The sequence below is a fragment of the Perognathus longimembris genome, chromosome 15 (genome assembly GCF_023159225.1).
Source record: "Perognathus longimembris pacificus isolate PPM17 chromosome 15, ASM2315922v1, whole genome shotgun sequence".
Lineage (NCBI taxonomy): Eukaryota > Metazoa > Chordata > Mammalia > Rodentia > Heteromyidae > Perognathus > Perognathus longimembris.
In genome coordinates, this window is record NC_063175.1 from 4,949,198 (window position 1) to 4,974,401 (window position 25,204).

A 25,204-nucleotide genomic window follows, 5' to 3' on the forward strand; every position below is an offset into this window, starting at 1 on the left:
CGCGCACACACACACACACTGCAATTATTTAGGAAGTTTAGCAGTAAGAGGGAGAAGAAATGAAGGAATTTATTGGTTCTGGCAAGGCTATTTTTTATTATTAAAGACACTTAGATATGTTTAATTGCTGGTATAAAGGAGTTCATAGCCAAAAATTCCTGTGGAGCAAATACAAAAGGTCAGGCTTTGATTCATAGTATTTACTGTGCAACAGTAGCAAGGTAATGTTTTCGGCTTCCTACCAAATCAAGTCATTAGGGAGATGTAATATGTACATGCTGATAACTGACATTTTGGGTATACATGTATATTTTGAATCTCCTTTTCTCCTGGGTAGCATTGTTGCTAATGCTAAAAGACTCAGCTATAATCTATGTTAAATATGGAGACTATAAATAGAGCTCCCTGTTGATCTAAGCTCAGGGGTGAACTATGAGGCTTTCACAATGATTATAAAAGGATATGTCTGACCAGGGAAAATTGTCACCCATCCTCACAAGGATATGGTAATAAGTGGGCAAGATTGTGGTAAATATATTGAGCTGGGTATTTTTCTTCCTTTTTCTGCTGATATCCATTGGTACTTCATGGAATCATGAAGTGAGGACTCATTTAAACTCACACACCTCTAATACTGAGTCATCTTCAGGCAGCAAAAACATAACATTCTTCTACCTGTTGGTAGGCTGTCTATAGCAGATTTTTGCTTCCAAGATTTCACAAATACTAAATATTTTGAATTATTTACAATCCTCTTTAATTCTTTCAATAGCTCATAAACTAGAAGTAGACTTTCAATTTACTTTTAGTTAATATTTATTTTTCTCTTTCTAGCTTTAAATGAAGAATATGCTCATGATAGAACGTGTGGGTAATTGAATATTCAAATTGAAAATTAAAATATTGTTAATTGTTCAAGCTACAGATAAATGCTATTTTATTATAATATCATTTTGCTCTATCTTCATTTTATGTTTAAAATTTCTTTTTTTTTTTTAAATTTTTTTATTTTTTTTATTAATTGGACATAAATTTTTTTACAAGGTGTTGTGCAAAGAGGGTGCAGTTACATAGTAGGGCAGTGTGTACATTTCTTATGATATCTTACAACCTGTTTTTCTATCCCTTGTCTAGGTCAGGTTGACATATATGCTATATACAATGTATCAAGAACATATACAGTATTCACAGACTTGGTCTCTACTGTCTCTCCGTCTCCCTTTGTTAACAGTCATATATCAGGGAGATCATGCCCCTTTGTTTTCTGTGTTCTAGGCTTGTCTCACTCAACATTATTTGTTCGAGTTCCGACCATTTCCCTGCAAATAACAATATTTCAGCATTCCTAATCGCTATGTAGTATTCCATTGTGTATAAGTACCATATTTTTTGGATCCATTCGTCTGTGGAGGGGCATCTGGGTTGTTTCCATATTTTAGCTATTGTGAATTGTGCCGCGATAAACATGGTAGTACAAATGCCTTTTTGATATCTTGGATTTTGCTGTTTAGGATAGATGCCTAGGAGTGGTATGGCTGGGTCATAGGGTAGGTCTATATTGAGCTTTTTGGGAAACCTCCATACTGTTCTCCAAAGTGGTTGTACTAATTTGCACTCCCACCAACAATGGAGAAGGGTTCCTCTTTCCCCACAGCCCCTCCAGCATTTGTTGTTTCCTGAGTTCAGAGTATAGGCCATTCTAACTGGGGTGAGGTGGTATCTCAGGGTTGTTTTTATTTGCATTTCCTTTACTAGCAGGGATGTTGAGCATTTCCTCATATGTTTCTTTGCCATTTTTATATCTTCTCTTGTGAAGTCTCTCTTTAGCTCTTTTGCCCATTTCCTAATAGGTTTATTGGGCTTGGAGGGGCTTAGTTTTTTGAGTTCTCTGTAGATGACCGATATCAGGCCTTTGTCTGTTGCTGTGCTGGTAAATATCCTTTCCCATATCGTTGGCTGTCTTTCTATTTTGGTGGCTATGTCCTTAGCTGTGCAGAAACTTTTTAATTTGTAGTAGTCCCATTTGTCGAGTCTTTCTCCTATTTGTTGTGCCCCTGGGACTCTATTCAGGAAGTTCCTTCCTGTGCCTATAAGTTCTAGTGTCTTTCCTACTCTGTCCTTCAGTAGTTTCAAGGATTCAGGTCTGATGTTGAGGTCCTTGATCCATTTTGAGTTGATCTTGGTGCATGGTGATAGGCTTGGGTCTACTTTGAGTTTTCTGCATATGGCTGCCCAGTTCTCCCAGCACCAGTAGTTGAAGAGGCTATGTTTATTCCATTGTATATCTTTAGCTCCTTTGTCGAATATCAGTTGGCTGTAAGAGTGCGGTTTTATTTCTGGGTCTTCAGTTCTAATCCATTGGTCTTCCGATCTGTTTTTATACCAATACCATGCTGTTTTTGTTATGATGGCCTTGTAGTAGATCTTGAAGTCAGGTATTGTGATACCTCCTGCATTGCTTTTTTTGCCTAGAATTGCTTTGGCTATTCTAGGTTTTTTGCTGTTCCATATGAATTTATGGATTGGTTTCTCTATTTCAGTGAAGAATGTGGCTGGGATTTTGATAGGTATTGCATTGAATTTGTATAACAATTTGGGCAATATGGCCATTTTCACTATATTGATTCTGCCTACCCATGAGCATGGGAGGTCTTTCCATCTCCTTGTGTCTTCTTTGATTTCCCTTATTAGATTTTTGTAGTTTTCATTGAATAGGTCTGTCACGTCCTTGGTTAAGTTGATCCCTAGGTACTTTATTCTTTTTTTGGCTACTGTAAATGGAATTGTTTCCATAATTTCCTTTTCTGTTTGTCTATTGCTGGTGTACAGAAAAGCTGCTGACTTTTGTGGGTTGATTTTATATCCTGCTACTTTGCCAAATTGGTTTATTAGGTGTAGGAGTTTGGGTACTGAGGTTTTTGGGTCCTTCAGATACAAGATCATGTCGTCTGCGAATAGGGATAACTTGATTTCTTCCTTGCCGATGTGGATCCCTTTGATGTCCTCCTCTTGCCTTATTGCTATGGCTAGGGATTCCAGCACTATGTTGAACAGAAGTGGGGAGATTGGGCATCCTTGTCTTGTTCCTGATTTTAGGGGGAATGACTTAAGTTTCTCTCCATTTAATATGATATTAGCAGTTGGTCTGTTGTATATGGCTTTTATTGTTTTGAGGAATGTTCCATCTATTCCTGTTCTCTCCAAAGCTTTTAATAGGTATGGATGTTGTATTTTGTCAAAGGCTTTTTGGGCATCGACTGAGATAACAATGTGATTCTTGATTTTAGCTCTGTTTATGTGGTGAATTATGTTGATTGATTTACGGATGTTGAACCATCCTTGTGACTGAGGGATGAAGCCTACTTGGTCATGATGTATGATATTCTTGATCACTTTCTGGATCCTATTAGCTAATATTTTATTGAGGAGCTTTGCATCTGTGTTCATTAGTGATATTGGTCTGTAGTTCTCTTTTTTTGTTGGGTCTTTGCCTGGTTTGGGAATTAGTATGATATTAGCTTCGTAGAATGAGTTTGGAATTTCTCCCTCCATTTCTATTTCGCGGAAGAGTTTGAGGAGTATTGGAATTAGCTCCTCACTAAAGGTTTTGTAGAATTCGTTGGTGAATCCATCTGGGCCTGGGCTTTTCTTAGTAGGGAGGTTCTTGATTACCTCCTGTATCTCACCGTAAGTTATTGGTTTATTTAGCTGATTTATTTCTTCTTGGTTCAGTTTGGGCAGTTTGTACTTCTCTAAGAATTGATCCATTTCTGTAGAATTATTGTTTTTTGCTGAGTAGAGGTTTTGGAAATAGCTCCTTATGATTGTTTGAATATCGTGTGTACTTGTTGTAATTTTTCCTGTGGAGTCCCTGATTTTACGAATATGAGTCTCTTCTCTTCTTTTTTTTGTAAGTCTTGCAAGGGGTCTGTCAATTTTGTTTATTTTCTCAAAGAACCAGCTTTTAGTCTTATTTATTTGTTGAATGGTCTTTCTATTTTCAATCAGATTTATCTCTTCTTTAATCTTTGTGATCTCTCCTCTCCTAGTCGTTTTAGATTCTGTCATTTCTTGTTTCTCCAGTTGTTTTAGTTTCATCGTGAGGGTATTCACCTGCTCTGCTTCCATTCTTTTAATGTGGGTGCTGAGTGCAATGATCTTGCCCCTCAGAACTGCCTTAGCTGTGTCCCATAGGTTTCTTTGTGATGTGTTTTCTTTGTCATTGTGGCTTATGAATTCGTTGATTTCATCTTTAATTTGATCTGTGGCCCAAGTGTTGGATAGCAGCGTGGGGTTTAGCCTCCAAGAGTGTGTATAGGCTCTGTGGTATCCTTTGTTGTTGAGGGTTACCTTTAATCCACTGTGGTCAGATATAATACATGGGATGACGTCAATACTTTTGTATTTGCTGAGGTTCTTTGTGTGGGCTATGACGTGGTCTATTTTGGAATATGATCCATGGGCTGCTGAAAAGAAGGTGTATTGGGTCTCTGTGGGGTGAAAGGTTCTATATAGGTCTGTTAGATCCATTTGGGAAATGGTGTTATTTAGGTCCTCAGCTCCCTTACTAATCCTCTGAGTGTTGGATCTGTCTCTTGGAGAGAGAGGAGTATTAAAGTCACCCACTATGATTGTGTTTGCGTCTATCTTGCTCTGTAATTCTTTGAGAATTTGCTTGACATATGTCGGGCCTCTTTTGTTTGGTGAGTATACATTTATCACCGTGATTTCTTGATTCTGGATTTTTCCTTGTATTAATATGTAGTGTCCTTCTTTGTCTTTTTGAGTGGACTTTAAAGAGAAGTCAAGCTTGTCTGAGATCAGGATGGCTACACCTGCCGTTTTGGTGGATGCATTTGCTTGGTAGATCTTGCTCCATCCTTTCACTCGAAGCCTGTTTTTGTCCCTTGCTGTAAGGTGGGTCTCTTGTAGACAGCAGATGTCAACTTTTTGTTTGCGAATCCATTCTGCCAGTCTGCTCCTCTTTATTGGGGAGTTTAAACCATTTATATTTAAAGAGATCAAGGATAAGGGTGTTTTTTCTCCTTCCATTTTCTTGGTGGGCTGTTTTTTCTTCTTTTTTTTTTCTTCTTGTCTTTAGTGAGCTTGTGTTTCTGCTGGGCTTTGGCTATTGAAGTTTCTTTCTGATTCTGTCTGTGTGTCTTTTACGATCTCTGTTGGGTGGGGTTCCCCTCTTAATATTCGCTGTAGGGCTGGTTTTTTATTCACATACTCCTTTAGCTCCTCTTTGGTGTAGAAAGATCTGGTTCTCCCTTCGAATGTGAACTCCAATTTCGCTGGATATTTGATCCGAGGTTGTAAATTGTTATTCTGGAGTACTTGGATGGTGTTCTTCCACTCGCTTCGAGCTTGGTAAGTTTGTGTGGATAAGTCGGATGTTATTCGAATCCTCTTCCCATTGAAAAAAGTTTCCTTCTTCGCTTTGGCTGAATTCAGAATTTGCTCTTTAATCTTGAGGTCTGAAGTCTTGAATATTATGTGCCTTGGGGTGGCTTTCCTGGGGTCTGGCCTGCCAGGTGTCCTATAGGCTTCGGTTACCTGGATGGGGTCCCCTGTGAGATTGGGGAAGTTTTCTGCAATAACTTTATTGAGAACATGATTAAGCCCTCTGCTCTGGTATTCGGCTCCTTCTTCTATTCCAATTATGCGCAGATTATATCTCTTGTCTTTGTCCATTAGTTCCTGGATTAGTCTTCCCTGAAGCTTCACCTTTTCTTGGAGTGTGGTCATTTTCTGGTTGTTGTCAGCTACTTCATCGTCCAGGCGAGAGATTCTGGATTCTATATGGTCTACTCTTTGTGTCATGGTTTCAATTGCGGAGTTTATGGATGTCAGAGAGCTATTTATGGTTGTCATATCAGCTCTGATCGTGGAGATTTCTTCCTTTAAAGAGTTGTATTTTAAATCTATTTTTTCATGCATTTCAATTCTTAGGGTGTGGAGATTTTCTTTAAAGGCAGCTTGCATTGTATCCATTTTTGCTTCCATTTCTTTAAAGCAGGCTTGCATTGTATCCAGTTTTGCTTCCATTTCTTTCTTGGCTTCCTGGGTGTCCTTCCAGATTTCCGCTCTAAATTCCTGGAATTGTTTTCTGATTTCATTTCTGACGCTTTCGATCATTCCTGTTAACATGGCCTCATTTGCTTTTTTAGTCTCCATCTCCTCTTCAGTCGTGCTGCTTTTTGGAGCTGGCGAGTTGGCTTGCCCTTTGATGAACTGAGTTATGTTTCTTTGTGATTTGCGCATCTGGAGATCTGGATGGCTTCTCAGGTTTGGTTTGTAGCTCCTCCCTCCCTCCTGTGTAGACGTGTCTACGGGCAGCAGGTGCTGTCGCTGTGTCCCCGCCCACCAGTGCAGGGTACGCCTACCAGAGCGGGCGCTGTCGCCGGGGGCCCCGCCCTCCTGTGCGCTGTGCGTTCAGTGCAACAGGCACTTCGGCGGGATATGCCTCCCAGAGCAAGTCCTGGGTTGTTGGGTTGTGCTTGCGCCCTCCCACGAGTCCGTTGGGGGGGGGGTACGTGTGGGGCCCAGTGGGATCGACTGTCCGGGTGTGGCTTGGCACCTTCAGACCTCTCCTCCGCTGTTAGGAGGGGGGACGTGATCAGGCTCAAGTGACCCTGCTGGGCTGGTATTGCCCACCAGCGCCTGTGGTTTTAGTTGTAAGAGTCTGCGAGGTCCAGGCGCCTCAGGTGGGGTTTGCACAACCGGCCGTCTCCCGGCCCCTGTTGGGAAGGGGGCGGGGCCGGTTCTGCCAGTTCAGGAACCTGTGGGGTGTTGGTGCTGCTGAGCCCTTCCCCTGCTAAACTGACTTCCCAGCGCCTGATGGGGGTTTCCCCGCCTGATTTGTGGGTTCTTTGTTCCCTCAGGGGTGGGGGAGGGGGGAGGAGAGGGCACTCACTTTTGCTGCTTTGTGTGTGTGTCCCGCGCCGCCGTTGGCCCTCCACGGGTTGGCTAAGTGTCGTGGTGGCTTCCCTGGTTCCCGATTTCTGCCGCGCTGGGTTCCCTTGTCCAAACCCGGTGTGGACCCGAACTTCTCGTCGCTGCCGGTGTGTCTTGGTCCGCACCCTGCCTTGTGGCCGTGGGGTCTCCCGCTATATGAATTCTGCGCTCCTGGCAGCCTGTCTGCCGATCGCTGGGTTCCCCTTTCCCAGCCTGACCCTGTTTGGGCCAGGGTCGGCTGGAGGGGGGAGGGTGCCCCGGTGAATCTCCGGCTCCGTGTAGGTTTTCGGTTCTTCTTTTTTGCTCCTTTTTGTTTTCCTGCGTTTCTCCACTGCTTCTGGCTGCTGGTTTTGCTGGGTTCTTGATGGGGTGTTGGGTGTTGGGGTTCCCAGCTCACTATGCCGTTGGAGCGAGTCGGGGTGCCTCCCTATTCCATCGGCGCCATCTTTCTTCCTCTAAAATTTCTTCTTTAGGTAAACTTCTATAAAATTGATCCAAACACCCAATTTTATCTTGTTTTTCATGTACCATTATTTTGCCCGTCTTTGTTTATGGAAGCATTATATAATATTGATGTTATATAAATAAATATAATACTGATAGCAGTGCAATTCAGTAACATATCTATATAAAAACAGTACTGAACAATACTAACAGTTCAATGTATTTAAGCTTCTTTCTATTCTTGGACAATCAAGGGTATTATAAATAATACAGTGAGTCAAGATCTCAATACTGTTTCCCCACTTATGGTGGATGAATGAAAAGGAAATCATGAAATAGTAGGTTAAATAGTGTAGAGTCAACCAAGGTAAAGCATTTATATTCTACCACTGCTTCAGGAGCTCATCTCAATGCTTTTACTGTTTTTTTATTAGTTTAATTTTATTGTCAAGGTGATGTACAGAGTGGTTACAGTTACCTATGTAAGGTAATAAGTACATTTCTTGTCAAAATTGTTACCTTCTCCCTCACTTTTCTTCCACTTGTGCTCCCCCACCCCCTAAGTTGTACAGTTAATTTCAAACATATTGTCTTTTGAATTTCTCTGTTGTGTTGCTTCACACCTTGGCCGTTGTATTACCATTTTGATGTTTCCCTTCCTTTTCCTAACTCAAACAAACATATATACAATACCCAGGGTACCAAAATCAAATACAATGACAACAGGGGATAACCCATAGGGAAGATATAAACAAAAGAAAAATAATAATTTCACATAGTATGTTAAAAATAATAACAATGATAAACCACTTATTTCCATAACTTGGGGTTCATTTCGCTTGCCATCATCTTACATGGTAAGATGTACACAGTTATTGAGCTACTGTGATCCTCTAGGTCTATCCTGGATATATACTATCACCAATGAGGGAAACCATGGAGCCTATGTTTCTTTGGGTCTGGCTCACTTCACTTAATGTGATTTTTTTTCTAAGTCTTTCCATTTCCTTACAAATGGGGCAATGCCATTCTTTCTGATGGAATCATAGAATTCCATCATGTGTATATGCCACATTTTCTTGAGTCATTCATATACTGAGAGGCATCTGGGTTAGTTCCATATCTTAGCTATAGTAAATAATGTTGCAATGAACATGGTTGTGCTGGTAGCTTTAGTATGGCTTTGTTTGTGATCATTTCGGTAAAAGCCCAGAAGTGGGGTTGCTGGGTCATAAGGGAGCTCTGTGTTTAGTCTTTTGAGGAGCCTCCATCCTGCTTTCCAGAGTGTTGAACAAGTTTGTACTCCCAGCCAGATAAATACAAAGCCCACCGACTGGGAGAAGATCTTCACTAGCCATACAACAGACGAGGGCATCATATCTAAAATGCATTTAGAACTCAAAAAAGTAAATCCCCCAAAAACAAATCCTCAAAGAAACAACAACCCCATTAGTAAGTGGGCTAAAGTCTTAAGGAGAGACTTCTCTGAAGAAGAAATAAGTATGGCCAAGAGGTACATGAAGAAGTGCTCAACATCCCTGACCATAAAAGCAAATCAAGCCAACATTGAGATTTCTCTTCACCCCAGTTAGTATGGCCATTATCCAGAAATCTAATAATGAGATGCTGGCAGGGATGTGGCCAAAAGGGAACAGTACTTCAATGCTTCTACCTTTATATGGCTACTATGAGTTTCAATTCTACATTTTGCTTTACTATTTGTTAAATGAAAAAAGAACCATCATCATTTAAATTTACATTTCTTTGTCTAAAATAGACTTTTATTTTTGGTGTTGCTGAGGATTGAATGCAAGGCATCATAGTTGCAAATCAGATACTCTACCACTTGAGCTTTTACTCTAGCCCCATTTTTCATTTTCATTTTGGAAGCCTCATCTTACTTCATGCCTGGAGGCAAGCCTGAGCTGCAGTCTTCCCATTGCTTCCTCATGACACCAAGGATAACAGGCATGTAACATTGCACCTAGCCATTATGCTTCACTCATAGCTAGAATAGGAGGCACATACCACTGAGCCCAGACATTGAATGAGATAGAAACTCACAAATCCTTATGCCTGGCTTTGAACTACAACCTTCTGATCTCTGCCACCCAAATAGGTAGTACTGAAGGCTTGAGTCTAGCTGGAATAAACATTAAAATATTGCTCTCATACAATCATGTATAGTGGTTAAGTTCAATAGATATAAGATAGGTTGGGTTTAAACCAAAAAAGATGCATGTTTTAGTGATTTTTCCTTTAGTCAACAACATAAGCACAGTTTCTTCTAGAATAAAAGTCCTAGCTAGCACTTACAGAGCCTTCAGTAAATGTTAGCACTCTTCTAGGAGCACTTTAAGCATTAATTTTGGGAAACTCCACTACTATGTTACAAAGAGGCTTCATAAATAGCCACAGATCTACATTGTTGAGTGCTTTATCAGTCCTATAGGACTATTGGAAATTTTAAATGAGATAGTGTGGGCAAAGTATTTTAGAGTTTTACTGTAAACAAAGAAAATGCACAAAATCTAACAGCCAAAGAATTATAATTCTTTTTTTCCTATTGAGTAACTAAGTACTTTTATCATTATTCATTAATGTTTTTGGGGTTTTCTAATCAAAATGTAGACATTTTCCCCCTTCATCGTGTTATATAACCATTTTTGGCTCACATGTACAAACTTTTTCCTTCTACCCATAAGCTGAAACAATCATGTTTTTTATCTCAAAAACATAAATGATGGAAGACAGGAAGTTTAGAGACAATGAGGAAACATAGCTTGTTTTTGTTTGTTTGTTTGCTTGTCGTTGCTATTGTGGGGCTTGAACTCAGAGCCTAGATGCTTTCCCTAAGCCTCATTGTGCTCAAGGCTACTGCTCTACCACTTGAGCCACAGCATCAAATCTGGTGTTTGAGTGGTTAATTGGAGATAAGAGTTTCACTGGGCCTTTCCTGGTTGGCTGGCTTTGAACTGAGATCCTCAGATCTCAGCCTCCTGCGTACCTAGGATTAAAGGTGTGAGCCACAGGGCACCAGGCTCTCAGCTTGTTTATATTTGGTGTCTTGCATTTGTATATAGCCTGAAGAAGAGAATTGAAGGCAGTTCTAAGCAACAGAGTATGCTAAGAAGGCAACTCCACTACTCTCTGCAGTTACCTTAAATTTTGTCTTTGTCATGTACTTTTAGACTGTCCCGTATACATGTTCAAATTCATGAGAAATGGTAAAAATTTAGGTTCACCTTGAATTAGGAATTAGGTCTACATAAAAGGAAGGAAAGGAAAAAGATACTCTAGGGAGGGCTCTGTGAGGAGTAAAAATAGAGCAGTAGTATTATGTATGATGGGAATTAAAAAGGGATGCTTGGATACCTTTAGTACCACAATAGAAACTGTGGGTATAGAGGTAAATGCAGATTATGACCTCTGTCTTTAAGTTTAGTCAATGGAAAATGACCATTGTGTTAGTCTGCCTTCTGTCACTGTAACGATTTACCTGAGGCTGATAACATATATAAAGAGGAGGTTGGTTGAGCTCACAGTGTTAGAGGCTGAGAGCTCAAGATTAGATGCCTTTATCAATTTGACCTCTGACAAGGTCACATCAAAGCAAATGACACCACAGTAGCAATACCTGTAAAAGAGATTATGTGGTAGTACTGAAAATTAGATAGAAAAGGAGCAGTGTAATCTTTTTTTATTTTCTATAACAATTCTCTCTTCATTTTTTGGTCATGCTGGGGTTGAACTCAGGAACTTGTCCTTACTAGGTAGGTACTCTACTGCTTGAGCCACACCCCCAGTCCATTTTTTTTCTCTATTTATTTTTAAGATAGGCAGAAATCTTCCTATTTATACTTCTAGCCATACTAGAATAACAGGCATTTGCCACCAGGCCTAGGTTTTCACATTGAGATAGATAGAGTCTTGTGAACAATTTTTTCCAGGCTGGTCTTGAACTTCGATTTTCCTGACTGTGCTTCCTGAATTGCTAGGATTACAGGCATGGACTACCAGTAACTGTCTATAAACACTATTTTATAAGAATTAACTCAAGGTCTCACAAAAACTACCTTGATCCTTTCCCTCTGGTGTAAAGACACCCTCTGGTGTAAAGACCCACCCACTGCTTAAACTCCCACCCTGCCAGCATTCAACACTGTAGACTGAGTTTCTCTCACATAAAACTTTGGGCAACACACTCAACCCACCTTTGAGTGACACAAGCCTCAGTACTAATATAAAATACTCCCCTTACAATGTAAAATGTAAAATATCCCCTTTAGAACAGTGTAAATGTTTAAAGATGGTAAAAATTGCAGCATGTGCATTAAAACAATGATCCACTCCAAGGGACTGGCAAGCAAGAATAAATATTTGACTTGAATGGAGAGTGATTGGATAGAGCAAATTTAATTAAGTAGTTATCAAAGCAATACACATTTTAACTCATCTAGTTTTGTGGTGTAAAGGGACACATGATGAATTTGGTTTGAAAGTGAAGTATAGTCAGGCACCAGTGGCTCACATCTGTAATCCTAGCTAATCAAGAGGCTGAGATTTGAGGATCATGTTTCAAAGCCAGCCTATGCAGAAAAGGCCTTGTGAGACTTTTTATCTCCAATTAACCACTCAAAAACCTGAAGTGCTATGGCTCAAGAGGTAGAGAGCTAGGCTGAGAACAAAGAGGCTCAAGGACAGTGCCCTGGGCCTGAGTTCAGTCCCACAGTGGACCACACCTCTCAAACCCCCACAAAGTGAGGTATGTTGCCAGGTGCCTGTGGCTCATGAGGCTAATGTCAAAGGATCAAGGTTCAGAGCTAGCCTGAGACTTTCATGTCCAATTACCTACCAAAAAGCCAGACGTGGAATTGTTGCTCAAATTGTGTGGTGGAACTCCAGCCTTCAGTGAAAAACTCAAATGAAGAGAGAGGCTCTGAGTTCAAGATCCAGTACTGGAGGCAGGGGTGGGGGGAGAGAGAGAGAGGAGAAAGGAGAGGAGAGAGGAAAGAGAGAGAGAGAGAGAGAGACAGACAGACAGACAGAGAGAGAAAGAGAGAAGAGATGAAAAGAAAAGAAAAGGCATGCTGAAGGGAGTATATAAGGAAGAATAGCTTGTGAGAAAAATTACCAGATTAATGAGGAGAAAACCTGCATTGTGCTATGTAAGTTACTCAAAAATTTTATACCTGAGTTGATAAAGGGAAATAAAGACTCCAGAGAGTAAAATTTAAATGCTCTGGAATAAAGAATAACAAAATAGAATGACTCCATAGACAAAGAGGGTTTAATAAAAGAAAAGCTGAAGTTAAGTTCAACTTTTGTTATTTTGAGTCCAGGAATCTATATCATTAGACTAGAGTCTATAAAACAAAGTGCAGGGCTGGGGATATAGCCTAGTGGCAAGAGTGCCTGCCTCGGATACACGAGGCCCTAGGTTCGATTCCCCAGCACCACATATACAGAAATCGGCCAGAAGTGGCGCTGTGGCTCAAGTGGCAGAGTGCTAGCCTTGAGCGGGAAGAAGCCAGGGACAGTGCTCAGGCCCTGAGTCCAAGGCCCAGGACTGGCCAAAAAAAAAAAAAACAAAGTGCAGGAAACATCAAAATGGAGTCAAAACCCAAGCAATAGCGAGATCAAGAGTCTTTTTTTTGCTTTCTTTTTCTTTCTACCTAAGAACCTTCTTCATTAACTTGGCCAAACAATTTGCTCTTTTAAGAAAAAAAGGTGAAAGGAACCTCTTGACTCCTAATTGATATAAAAAATGTCTTCCTGTATTTTCTTAAATTAAGAAGTATGGTCATTAAAATATAATTAGAATGTTTGCATTTCTAATAAAGGAAGACTCAGCTTCCTGCCGGCCAGTCCTCCCACAGAGATCACTAAAAATTCTGTAAATGAAACAAATGTGAACATCAAAAACCCAAACAGGCAGCAAAGGTCTGATGCTAACTAAGATCCTGGATGAAAAGGAAGAACATGTATTTGACACAGCCCTTAACCAAGCCATTTGTCAACGCACTGGGAGAGGCCAAACAGCTGAGCCCCATGTCTCAGCTCTTAATATCTGACATGAAAGGTGGAAATTTGGAGAGGGGTGTTTTGTGCAAACTTCTGAAGAGTAGGCTGAGTAGGCTATATAATTTGCAGAAAAGGGGGCGAATCAAAACTGAATCAGTATTAGTTTAGGTCATAAAAGAAAAATAACACTTTAAGCACACGGGGAGTAATTTTTATGTGGATGGATTTTAGAACCATTCACATATTGATTGTGTTCCTTTGCAAAGTCTCATTTAGCAGCACCATTTCCACAGCATGATGAGTGAAATACAACATGCCTATTTCACAAACAGAGGAACTGTAATACATGATTTGCTAACTCAGTACAGCACTGGCTGTTTGCCTTCAGAAACCGAGTTCTTCTCCACTGTCTATAACTGTGTCTTCCCCAAAGAGCTCAATAAGTATGTATGTATGTATGTATGTATGTATGTATGTATGTATGTGTATATATATACATATATATGTAAAGAAAATTATGTATGTGATTGTCAAGTGATGAAGATTTTCAAGTTTTCCATTCACATCTGAAGCTATGGATATAGAAAGCACGTTTTGAATTTGGAAGTAGTAGAAGATAGAATCTTAAAAAGATATAATGGATATGTTATCATTAATGAAAGCAACATCATACTCCTGTTTCCTTAGGTATCTAACAGCATGGCAGAATACAAGGTAGGAGACTAAACAAAGTACAGGTAAGTGTTTCATTCAGTAAAAGAAACAAATACAAAACCTCTGAGCCATAAGCTCTTCCTTAAGATCCATCTTTTCCAGCACCTGGAGAGTGTACAGCTAAAGAATTCCAATGATAAGTTGATTAGAAAAGATTGGGAACTTCTGTCATCGGATTTCTGTTTCACAGAAATTGCAATGACCTATCGCAGTGGCTAAAGTTTGAAGTTCAAACTCATTGAAATGAGCTGTGGAGCCCTATTCAACTTGCTGTCGACCTGTATCTCTGGCTGCAAGCTCATTGTTCTCAGGGCCAGGGCTCTGACCTGGCCACACCTGTAACACTGCGCTGTGCCACGTTCCCATCCACCCCACGTCTTTCATTCATGCTACATCTTCTCCCTGTTAGGCTGCCCTTGGCTCTCTCTCCTTTCTCATTAGTTATCTCTCAACTTTCTAAATAGTTCTGATCCTCAAGCATGTGACCTCCTCTCCTCTTCATTCCCCATGTTTATCTCATCATTGCTCTTATCACAATTGCAGTAGCTTGTTTATGAGATAATTTAATATGTTTATCCTATTGGCTTATAAACTCCATGAGAATAGAAATCAGAACTCTGTTCTATTGGCCACTTAGTTCCTGATAGGTAGCAAAGGGTAGATGCGGAATAGCCATCTACTTGATACACATTGGATGAGGGAGTGAATGGTCAGTTATGGCCAATGACATGATTATTGAACTGCTTACCTATCTGGAGTGTAGTACACTTTAAAATTTTTCTATTTATCTATTCAGAATAGCAGACTAGCTGGGCGTTGGTGGCTCACGCCTGTAGTCCTAACTACACAAGGAGCTGAGATCTGAGGACTGCAGTTCAAAGCCAGCTTAGGCAGGAAACTGTGAGACTCTTATCTCCAATTAGCTACTAAAAAAATCCATTGGTGGATCTGTGGTTCACGTGATAGAGTGCCAGCCTTGAGCAACTGAGAGCAAGGGGTCTTGAGTTCAAGCCCTAGTATAAGAATAGCAGACTATAAACACTAAGCAGACCAGCAAAATGAGCAACCAGCACTTGAATGTTAAGAAGAAAAGAATCACTTTGCAAAATTTACTGTCTAGACTTCATATGTCAACTAAAAATCTACCTGCTGCTTGCAAGGGAAGTGCAATGCAAGGCACACAGAGTACTCTATGCTAAAAAAAAACAAAAAACTTCAATACTTTAAAAAGAGGCAGGTGACAATCATTAGATATCATTCACAGGGGACCAAGTTTTGGCAAAATAATTAATGAAATAACATAATTTTTATTACTTACATGTAATAAAAGATACGATTTTACAAATAGCATTTTTCTATAATAAAGCATTATAAGAAGAGATAACATCCTTTAGATATTACAATGCATTCCAAAAGTACTTGTTACAGTTTAGGAACTTAATCTTGTTTTCTGAATAATGTTTCATATTATAAAAAGGAATATGAAGACAAGAAAAAATTCAGCACACATTTGTACTCTGGTGCTTACTGTAATGACTCATTAGGACATCTGTTGAAATGAGCTAATTAATTATTTTAGCAACTTTATCTCCATATGTCTTTAAGTTTTCTTACCCTTGCATTCAATATTTATGTGGGCATTAGAAATGACCTGTTTTGGCTATCATAAGGTAAAGAAACACGGGCAATTACATTTATTCTGTAGAATGGTAAATATTTGGTCAAGTTTTATAGCACACTATTTTACAAAGCAAGCACAATACATAGAGTTTATTCTCCAATCATCCTCTCTGCTCAAACATAAAGGAGACACCAATAATGCTTTCCAAGTTCAAGCCAAAGGGACTTGGATATTGACCTCAAGAAGGACTAACATGTGAATAGGATTGAAATGGAAATATCAAAGAATGAATGTGGCTAGCTTTCATCTTGGGTTTTCTAGAAGTGGACACTGGATTTGGGAGTTGGCATAGATTTTAGGTTTGACACAGTGTAAAGGGGGATGGTCAATTAGAAAACAGTCCTGAAAGAGTGACCATGAATGTGCCACACAGAAACCATGGTAAAATGAAAGGAAGAAGGACAGAAAGAGAGGAAGGAAGGGAGGGTAAGGGAAGAGAGAAGGGTAGATGGTGAGGAGAGAGGGAGGTAAGAAGGAAGTGAAGTCAGAAGAGAGGGAAGGGGAAGAAGGAAGGAAGAAGATGAGATGGAAGGCAGGAGTGACGAACCAAGGGAAGAAGGGAATGTGGGAGATAAGAATAAGGAAAGATGGAAGAAAAGAAGGGAAGAAAGGAGGAAGGAAGGAAGGAAGGAAGGAAGGAAGGAAGGAAGGAAGGAAGGAAGGAAGGAAGGAAGGAAGGAAGGACCATTTAAGAAGCCTTTGAATAAAAAGCCAGGCTCCTATGCATCTACAATAATTAAAGTGCAGAATGAACCATGTCAGAACATAGGTTTGGAGAAGTAATGCTAAAATTTTTCCAGATCAAAATTATACTCCAAATACTAAACCGAATGAATTAAAATAAATATGCCTAGACCCAGTCTGGTGAAGTTGTAGAACATTAGGATAAAGAGAAAATTCTTAAATAGTACCCAGGAGAAACCAACCATGGACCAATTAAACTAGTAAGGGACATCAGCAATAATAGATACTAAAAAAAAAAAACAATGGAATAATACATTCAGAATACAGAAGGCAAATAACTATAGCCCTTATATATAAATAAGCTATTACTTATAACTGAAGAAAATAATGTTCATGCTTACAGTTTCCAGAAGAATTTCCCACGCACACATGCTCATTAAAAGAACTATTAAATGTCTACCTTTCAAGAAGAAAATTGAATGAAAAAGGGAGTTGTGTGGTTCAAATAATGTATGTTAGCTCCATAACTGGTTAAATGCCAGGAAATTTCATTAACTATTGACAATAAACCTTAAGTAAAAATTTATATTTAAAAATAAGTATGGGAAGTGAAGGTGTGTTTCATGTGGTAGAGTACTAGTATTGGGTAAAAAAGCCAAGCAAAGAGCATTAGAGTTTGAGTTTAAGCCTCAGTACTGGCACAACAAAAATAAGTAAGTAAAAATATTAACTTCTACAGTTATGGGAAGATTGAAGAGGAACCTTAAGAATTCCAAAAACCTGATTTCCAACTTTGAAACAGAGAAAATACAGTGAATAAATTCGGGACATAAGGGCATAGCTGCCCAGTAGTATTTATTATATTGAAATCAGACGAGGATAACGAGGGGAGAATTGTTTAAAGGAAAATTAAGAATACAATAGTTGCCAGGGAAGTGTGATGAAATTTAGAATAAAATGAGATGACTGAGGTAAGTTTTAAAAACTCAGAAATTACATGTATAAAATATGCAGAGATGTTAAATGACACATTATATTTTTAAAATCCCTGTAAGGCAAGGGGAAAGGGGTGGACAAATGAAGAGAAGGTGGGGGGGGGAGGGGAGAATGAAGTCAAGGATCCAAAGTATGAAAAAGAGTAAGAGAAAGGGTATGGAGGGGAGGGATAGATATTGAAAGCTGTGACATTGATCAAGACGTATTGTATTCGCAAACTGCTTTTTAAAATAGCAACTCCTTTGTACAACCATATAAATATAATTTTTTAAAACTCTGTATGATGGTTAAAAGAGAAATATATAGAACAAAAATGGGAAATGTTTTAAAAATGGGAATCAGAAAAGGCAAGCATGAGAGTTTTTGTAATTATCTCAGAAGAATGTTTTAAAATTTTATTTAATTAATTTATCTCTTAGTATACTAATCCTAGAACTTGAACTCAGGACCTTGAACTCTCACTTGGCTTTTTCACTCAAGGCTGGCACTCTTACCACTTGAGTCACATCTTCACTTCCAGAGTTTTGCTGGTTAATTAGAGATAAGAGTATCATGAACTTTTCTGCCTTACTTGATTTGCACTGCTACCCACAGATCTCAGCCTCCTTTCTATGTAGGATTATAGATGTGAGATCCCAGCATCTGGATATTTTATAATTTTAATTCAAAGCCCATAAATAATAAATTAAATGGACCAAGTCAACTAGATACAAATTAAATATCTCCATATCAAACAGCAACAGAAAGTCCAACACTAATTGAAAATCTGAAGCTGGTTAATTGGAGATGATGTCTCTCAGACTTTTGTTTCTGGACTGCTATTGAACCAAGGTCCTCCAGATCTCAGGCTACTGAATAATGAATATTACTGCACCAATTGCCAGCAGCCATTCCATTTACTTGCTTCCATGTTTTTAAATACTTTAGAATTTAGTAACAATCAATCCTCATTTTCCTAGACTTTGGCCACAATAACATAAAATAAACTACACATTTAGAGTAAGCATTTAGGATTTAAAAAATAATTATGTTTTAAATGAAAATGAATCCATCTTTCATTATCCTTGTGGACCTCCAGAAATTTCCCTAGCAGTATTAATCAGATATATTTCCCAAAATATGAATGGGATTACTCTTAGTAGGCAATTATTTCATTCCTTGGGCAGTGTTCCAATGTGCATTGTGAACTCTGGAATGAAAATTCCTTCAGTTATGATGGCCTTCCTCTCAGCTTCTTCACTCCTGACTCACAAATGTGTTGCACAACCAAGTTACACTACTTCTGTTGCACCACATCAATTCAAAGGCACAGCTAGTTCAGGATACTTTAAGGAGGGACTATCAGAGGTGAGAAGGAAAGCCTTCTGTAACTGCACTTCTTAAACCTTAAGGCAAAGTTACAGTAGATAATTCTTTTTTCTCTTGATCTTTTACTTGTTTTGTATTAATTTTTGTTGATTTCTGTGTATGGTAACTGTAGTCTTCCCCATTTCCTTTCTTTTTTGCTAATTTAATTGTATTGTCAAGGTGACGTACAGAGGGGTTACAGTTACATATGTAAAGCAGTGAGTAAATTTCTTGTCAAACTAACAAGTTGGATAATTCTTTTGAGATCTAATCCTTCAATTTCATATTTTATCCCTAAGTAGTGTTTAATAGCAATCTGTGCCATTTGATGAAGTTTTAATTTGCTAATATTACTGACTTTCCTGTTCCATAAAATGAGCTACTTGACCAAAAATAGTCATCTAGTGTGGGGCACTGGCTTGCAGCTTTAAGAGGCAGTCGCCTCTTCTCCTGCCCTGGGGCCCTGTGGCTGCTAGCCCCGCTTGGGAGAAGTCTGGGTCCAGAACCGGAAAGGCGGCTCTAACCAGCCCGCCTCAGACCGCGAGTATGCGCCAAGATGGCCGCGGGTGAGGAACCCAGAGGCGGTCCTGTGGGCCATGACATGACATCCGCCCTTAGGGGAAGTCCCATGACGGCACCCTTGGTGAACAGCCCAACCAGCCTGTCAGAACGCCTAGCTAGCCACTCTACATCCCTCCTCTTCCTGGCATCATTCAGCCTATAAATGTGATTGAACCTTCTTAATAAACCGGAAGACTGCGTGACATTGTCCCCGGAATCGTCTGCGTGTCCTGCCTTAAACGTAAGCGGGGGCTCGGGGTGGGTGGTTTGGCAGCTCTGCCTCTTCTGGACTCGACCCTGTGGGATATGCTCAGTGCTTCTCCTGCCGGCGGGAGAAGCGCTTGAGGCCAAGAATCCTGACAATCTAGCAATATGACTTCAGAGAAATCTTTTGAAAAGCATATTTTAAAGTAAGACATACGGGGCTGGGGATATGGCCTAGTGGCAAGAGCACTTGCCTTGTATACTTGAAGCCCTGGGTTCGATTCCCCAGCACCACATATACAGAAAATGGCCAGAAGCGGCAGTGTGACACAAGTGGCAGAGTGCTAGCCTTGAGCAAAAAGAAGCCAGGGACAGTGCTCAGGCCCTGAGTCCCCAAGCCCCAGGACTGGCAAAAAATAAAATAAAATTAATAAAAAATAAAGTAAGACATACTTCATGACCTAAAAAGAGATCTGGCATTCTCCTTTATATTGGAATAGAAATTGTCATAGAATTTTAAAGAGAAGATAGATTTTCTTATGGTGAAGGTTATTATATACTGTCTCTTCTTGCTTATTTTCTTGAACTTTTTGTATGCCAGAATAGGATAAACCTAATGAAATCAAAGCAGTATAACTACTAAGCCTTCTCAGGGAAGTTTATTTACACTCATTGTTCCCAGCATACCAAGAAAGAGATTTAAACATAAAGTCAGCAATGTTGGTTCATCTATGCTTAATAAATGGAGCTGGGGACATGACTCATATTTTATAGTGCTTACCCAGAAACCCTGAGTTGAAGCCCCAGTTCCATAAGCAAGCAACAAAACCAACATACCAGATGAACTGACATGAAACTGTCATCCTCGCTAGGTAGGAGGCATAGGTAGAGGGATAATAAATGAACTGAAGCTAACCTGGGCAAAAGCAAAAAACAAGAACAAAAACAAAACACAAGACCCTGAAAAATAACTAAAGCAAGAAGAGCTCTGGCATAACTCAAGTAGTATAGCATCTGCCTAGCAAGCACAAAGCCTGAGCTCAAGTTATTGTCAAGGAAAAAGTGGAAAAGTTATGCATAGGAATATATGCCTGGAATTTCATCATTTGAGGGGTGGGGGCATAAAACTGGAGTTAAAGACAAGTCCTGACTGCAGAGCAAGACCCTGCCCCTGCCCCAATACCAAATATGCTATTTGAAATTCATGATATATTACCTTGTAATGTGACAATAGGTGATTGGGATATTTTAGAATTGGACTTTTGCAGGAAAGATGCACTTGTTTGAATTCATTTCTTCCGTTAAGCTGTGTCATGTAAAACTTACAGCTATTTTGCCAATACACTGCACTCAAAAATATATTTCCTGAATAATTATTAGTATTTTTAGAAAACAATTCTGTTTAAAAAATCTATAATTTTCCATATTTTTAGTTCAAATTGAAATAAATCTGCACTTCTATGTGCAATAAGATCAGTGAAGGAAGGTAATGTAAAATGGGAGTCACCTTATGTCAGTTTACTTAACTGTGCTTACTTTACACAGAAGAAAATTTCACCTGTTCATAATCCTTGTGTGTGACATCCCCTCTATGACCAGTATGAGATTCTATCAATTTTAGAAACTTGGAAATGTAGTAAGTGACATGTGAGCCTAAGATTTTTAAAAATTGCTTTTCTTTGGGACAATGATTATATATGCATTTTGTAGAAATTTTCCCCAAGCCCATATTTTGGCTTTATTCTCTTTTGATGTATAGGGATAAGGTATCCTTACAAATCAGAATATTAATTAACACATTGCTATATTTATTTCATCCATTAGAGGTTTATAATTCTCTATGTATGACATTCATCTTACATTTGATCTTATGTATTTCATTTACTTTTGAAAGTTTACATATGGCATTGTGCTTTTAGTTGGAGTTTCTACATTTTTATTGCTACTATATAAAAATGTATTGTATGTTAATCATCTACCCTGAATATTGCTTTTTAAATTTAATTTTAGATGGCTATTTTCATTTTTAGAGTGCTTGGGTTTTTTTTTAATATTAAATGCATCAATGAATCCATAAATAAGAAAGTATCTTGAAAATCTATATGTCTATCATTATTTCCTCTTATTGACTTATGGATTGAACAAACATTTGTTACAGTGTTGATTTAAATATGTGAGAGGAACTTTTTGCTTTGTTTATAGTATTTTAGGGGAAATTTCAATCCAACAACATTATGTTTAATTCCTTTTGTGGATAGACTTTTAAAAACTTCCTCTGTTTCTAGTTTGGTGAAAGTTACTGCAATAAATATATAGCATGTTTCCAAATACACTTCTTTTATATATTAGTGGACATTATTTCATAATAATTTATTATATATGATAATATAAAAAGTATAGTATCAGGGATTTTTACAACTCAGTTCATGAAGTTACTGATTTCTAGGTTTCTTTTCTACTTTGTGTTGTCTTTTTGAGATTTTAAAAGTTTTAACTTTATTGTCAAGGTTAGGTACAGAGGGGTTACAGTTACATACATAATGTAGTGAGTACTTTTCTTGTCAAACTTGTTACCTCCTCATTCATTTTTCTCCCACCTTTCCTCCTCCCCAATCCTCCCTCCACCCCCAGTTGGACAGTTAATTTCCAACATATTGTCTCGTGAGTGCATTGGTTCACTTTTTATCTTTTGTCTCACCATTTTGATGTTCCCCTTTCCTTCCTTAATTCGGATAAATGTATATACAATACCCAGGGTAACAAAATCAAATGCAGTGACAACAGGGGCTAAACCTCATGGAAGAAAAACAAAAGAAAAAAGAAATAATTTCACATAGTACAATTCTGGTTTCTGTGCTAAGAATTATCTCTTCTTATCATGTACTTTATATAATATAAAATAAGATAAAATTGGCATTAATTCTTTAAACACTTGGTAAAAGTCCTTCAGCACAACTGTGTCCAGCTGGTATTTCCTTGACATCTTTTAATTATACATTCCCTGAATACTTATAGGACACATCAAGGTATCTATTTAATTTTTATGGAATTTTGAGACTTTGTACTTTCAAAAAATAGGACAGTTCTTATAAGTTGTTAAATTTTGAAACAACAATTTTGATGCATTTAGTACATAGCTTTCTATTTGTATGTGTGTATCATTTTATTTATGTAAAAGTTTCTTACATAAATTTGTATGAATTTTATTTCTCTTTCATCATATTAACACTACATGTTAAATATATGCATTTATATTTATGTCCATATGTACTGGTATAAATATACTTTCATATATTCCCATGCATGTAGGAATGTATACATATATACACATACATATTATGTACACACATACATGTACATGCATGTATCCCTGTGTCTCTTCCTTTCTGCATAAATGGAACACTGTCCACCTACCTTGTTTAAACTATTTGTTCTTTATATCTCTTCATATTTCTATGAAAGTGACAGCTTCATGTGATGACTTTTGAAGTTGTTCATTCTATCTTTCTAATGGTCATAGTCATTAATTTAAAGCTCTCCATATTCCCCTGTAATTTTGATAGTGAGTAGTTTAATCTGGGCTTATATATACCACATTTAAAAGAAAACATGTTTACCAAGGATTAACATGAACTGATGGTTAGCAGATATGATCATACCTCATTTTAATATGAGTAAAATAGAACATCTAATAGACATACATATAGTCCTTCAATAGTCCCAGTAAGTTCATAATTCCTATGCAATAAGTTTACATTATAAAGCTAGAAGGAAAGTAAAATTTAATTTTTGGCATCTAGAAAAGAAGTAATTATTCACAATCTTTCCATTCAGGTCTGTTTAAGAGCACTCCACAAAGGGTCTTTACATGGTCACTCAGCCAATTCTCTTATGCCACATTCTGTTCAGTGTTTCCATAGTACTTATCACACTGATTTTTTTCTCTAGTTACTTATTTTTGTGATTGGGTATGAGCACTTGATTGAAAGCACAATTCTCATGAGTCAGCAAGAAGAAAATAATTGGTTTTTAATACATGTTGTTTGAACCTATCTATCTGTCTTTAAGTAGACTTTCTTTGAAATAAATTTATACTCCTATCATAAGAAAACATTTGTTATATGGTTATTTGAGATTATGATAACTGAATTGTCTTAATGAAAACTGTGTCTGAGGGTTTTTTTTTTAATCCTTCACTGTTTCAGACATCAAAAAATATTAACTGTGTGTAGTATTTAAATGGGGCACTACTCTTACTGATTTGGAATACTTTTCTAGGAACGTTTGTTTTCAGAACCAATACAAAGACAGTTTGAGAAGGCAGCCTTCTGGTCCTATCCTGGCCTCTCTAAAAGCTCCAGTTGGGGGACCGCTCTGCATTCAATGACATAGCATTCTTTTTTTCCTCCATTGCAAGCATCATCACTCGATTTGAAAGCAATTGCTTTTACCCAGTCTTCTCCTGAGAAAGAGACAATACCTCAGTAAATAGACATTTCTTGTAATTCTCAGAAAGTAAATGTCAGATGGTAAGAACAAAGTAATTGTGACTTTTGTCCATTTTGAGAAGTAAAACATCCCTTTTCCCTAAGGCTGACCACACAGATAGAACCACGAAATAATTCTGACAAAAATTGATTAAGAAATTTCCATTTTCTCTTAGTAGTCTGGAGATTGTTATAGGTGACAATATTCAGCAAGTTGGGAAAGTAAGATTTCTTCAATGTAGTGGATGAGCATTTTATATCAACTTTTCTGGAAATTTAGCAATAAGATCACATATTTTTGAAAAACATATGCGTCATATGCTTATATACATAGTTATGAAGAACCTGAGCAGCCAGTTGCACCTCTATATTGTAGCTCGGGCCTGACCAGGCCCTGAAGCTTCTTAGAATAACTGCAGAACATGTCAATATGAAGAGGCTGAACAAAATGCAATCTAAAATAATCAAGGTAGCCAGAGAGACTACATTTGCCCAGAGGTCAGTTAAAGTTAGAATGCTTTAGCCGTTGGGACACAAAGGAAAAGTATTGAAGTGTGGCCAGTGTGTTTTGTGTTCCTGAAACATGGTTAATGTGTCCCTCATAAGTGAGAGTAGCCACTTCTGAGGAAATAAGGTCCACTCCCAACAGGTGTGCGACTTAAGGCTGTAAACCTGCCCCTGTGACAGAATACCGAAGTGCAGAGATTCCAGAAGAGTCAATAACTCCTTTGGGCAGTGAAAGTCTCATAATGACCAAGTAACCAAGAAAGTGTCAATGACTTCTTTGGGCAGTGAAACTCTCATAATAACCAGTAATAAAGAAATAACAAGAAATACCTGAAGTTCCAGATGTCCCCTCAAGTTAAGGATAATTCAGGTGACACCCTTGCGACCCAGATCATTTGTCTAAGCCAATCATTTTGAACCCCATAAGCTAGCCAATCACCTTCACCAAGCCCATTCCCACCATTGATTAGGTCAATCATTCTTAAGAATTATTTTATAACTTTCCCGCGATACGAAATGATTTGCTGTGAGTTGCTATGCTGTTTTATGATATTCCCGCAGTGTGACATGATTTGCTGTGTGATGATGTGGCTCA

General features: G+C 38.4%; 1 long non-coding RNA gene across 1 annotated transcript; it reads left to right on the forward strand.

The window, feature by feature from the left end:
• The first annotated feature begins 203 nt into the window (after positions 1-203).
• Positions 204-25,204, forward strand: LOC125364162. Its single transcript, XR_007213429.1, has 5 exons — positions 204-213; positions 10,732-10,735; positions 19,606-19,610; positions 24,157-24,161; positions 24,934-25,204. It is a non-coding gene; the product is annotated as an uncharacterized LOC125364162 (long non-coding RNA).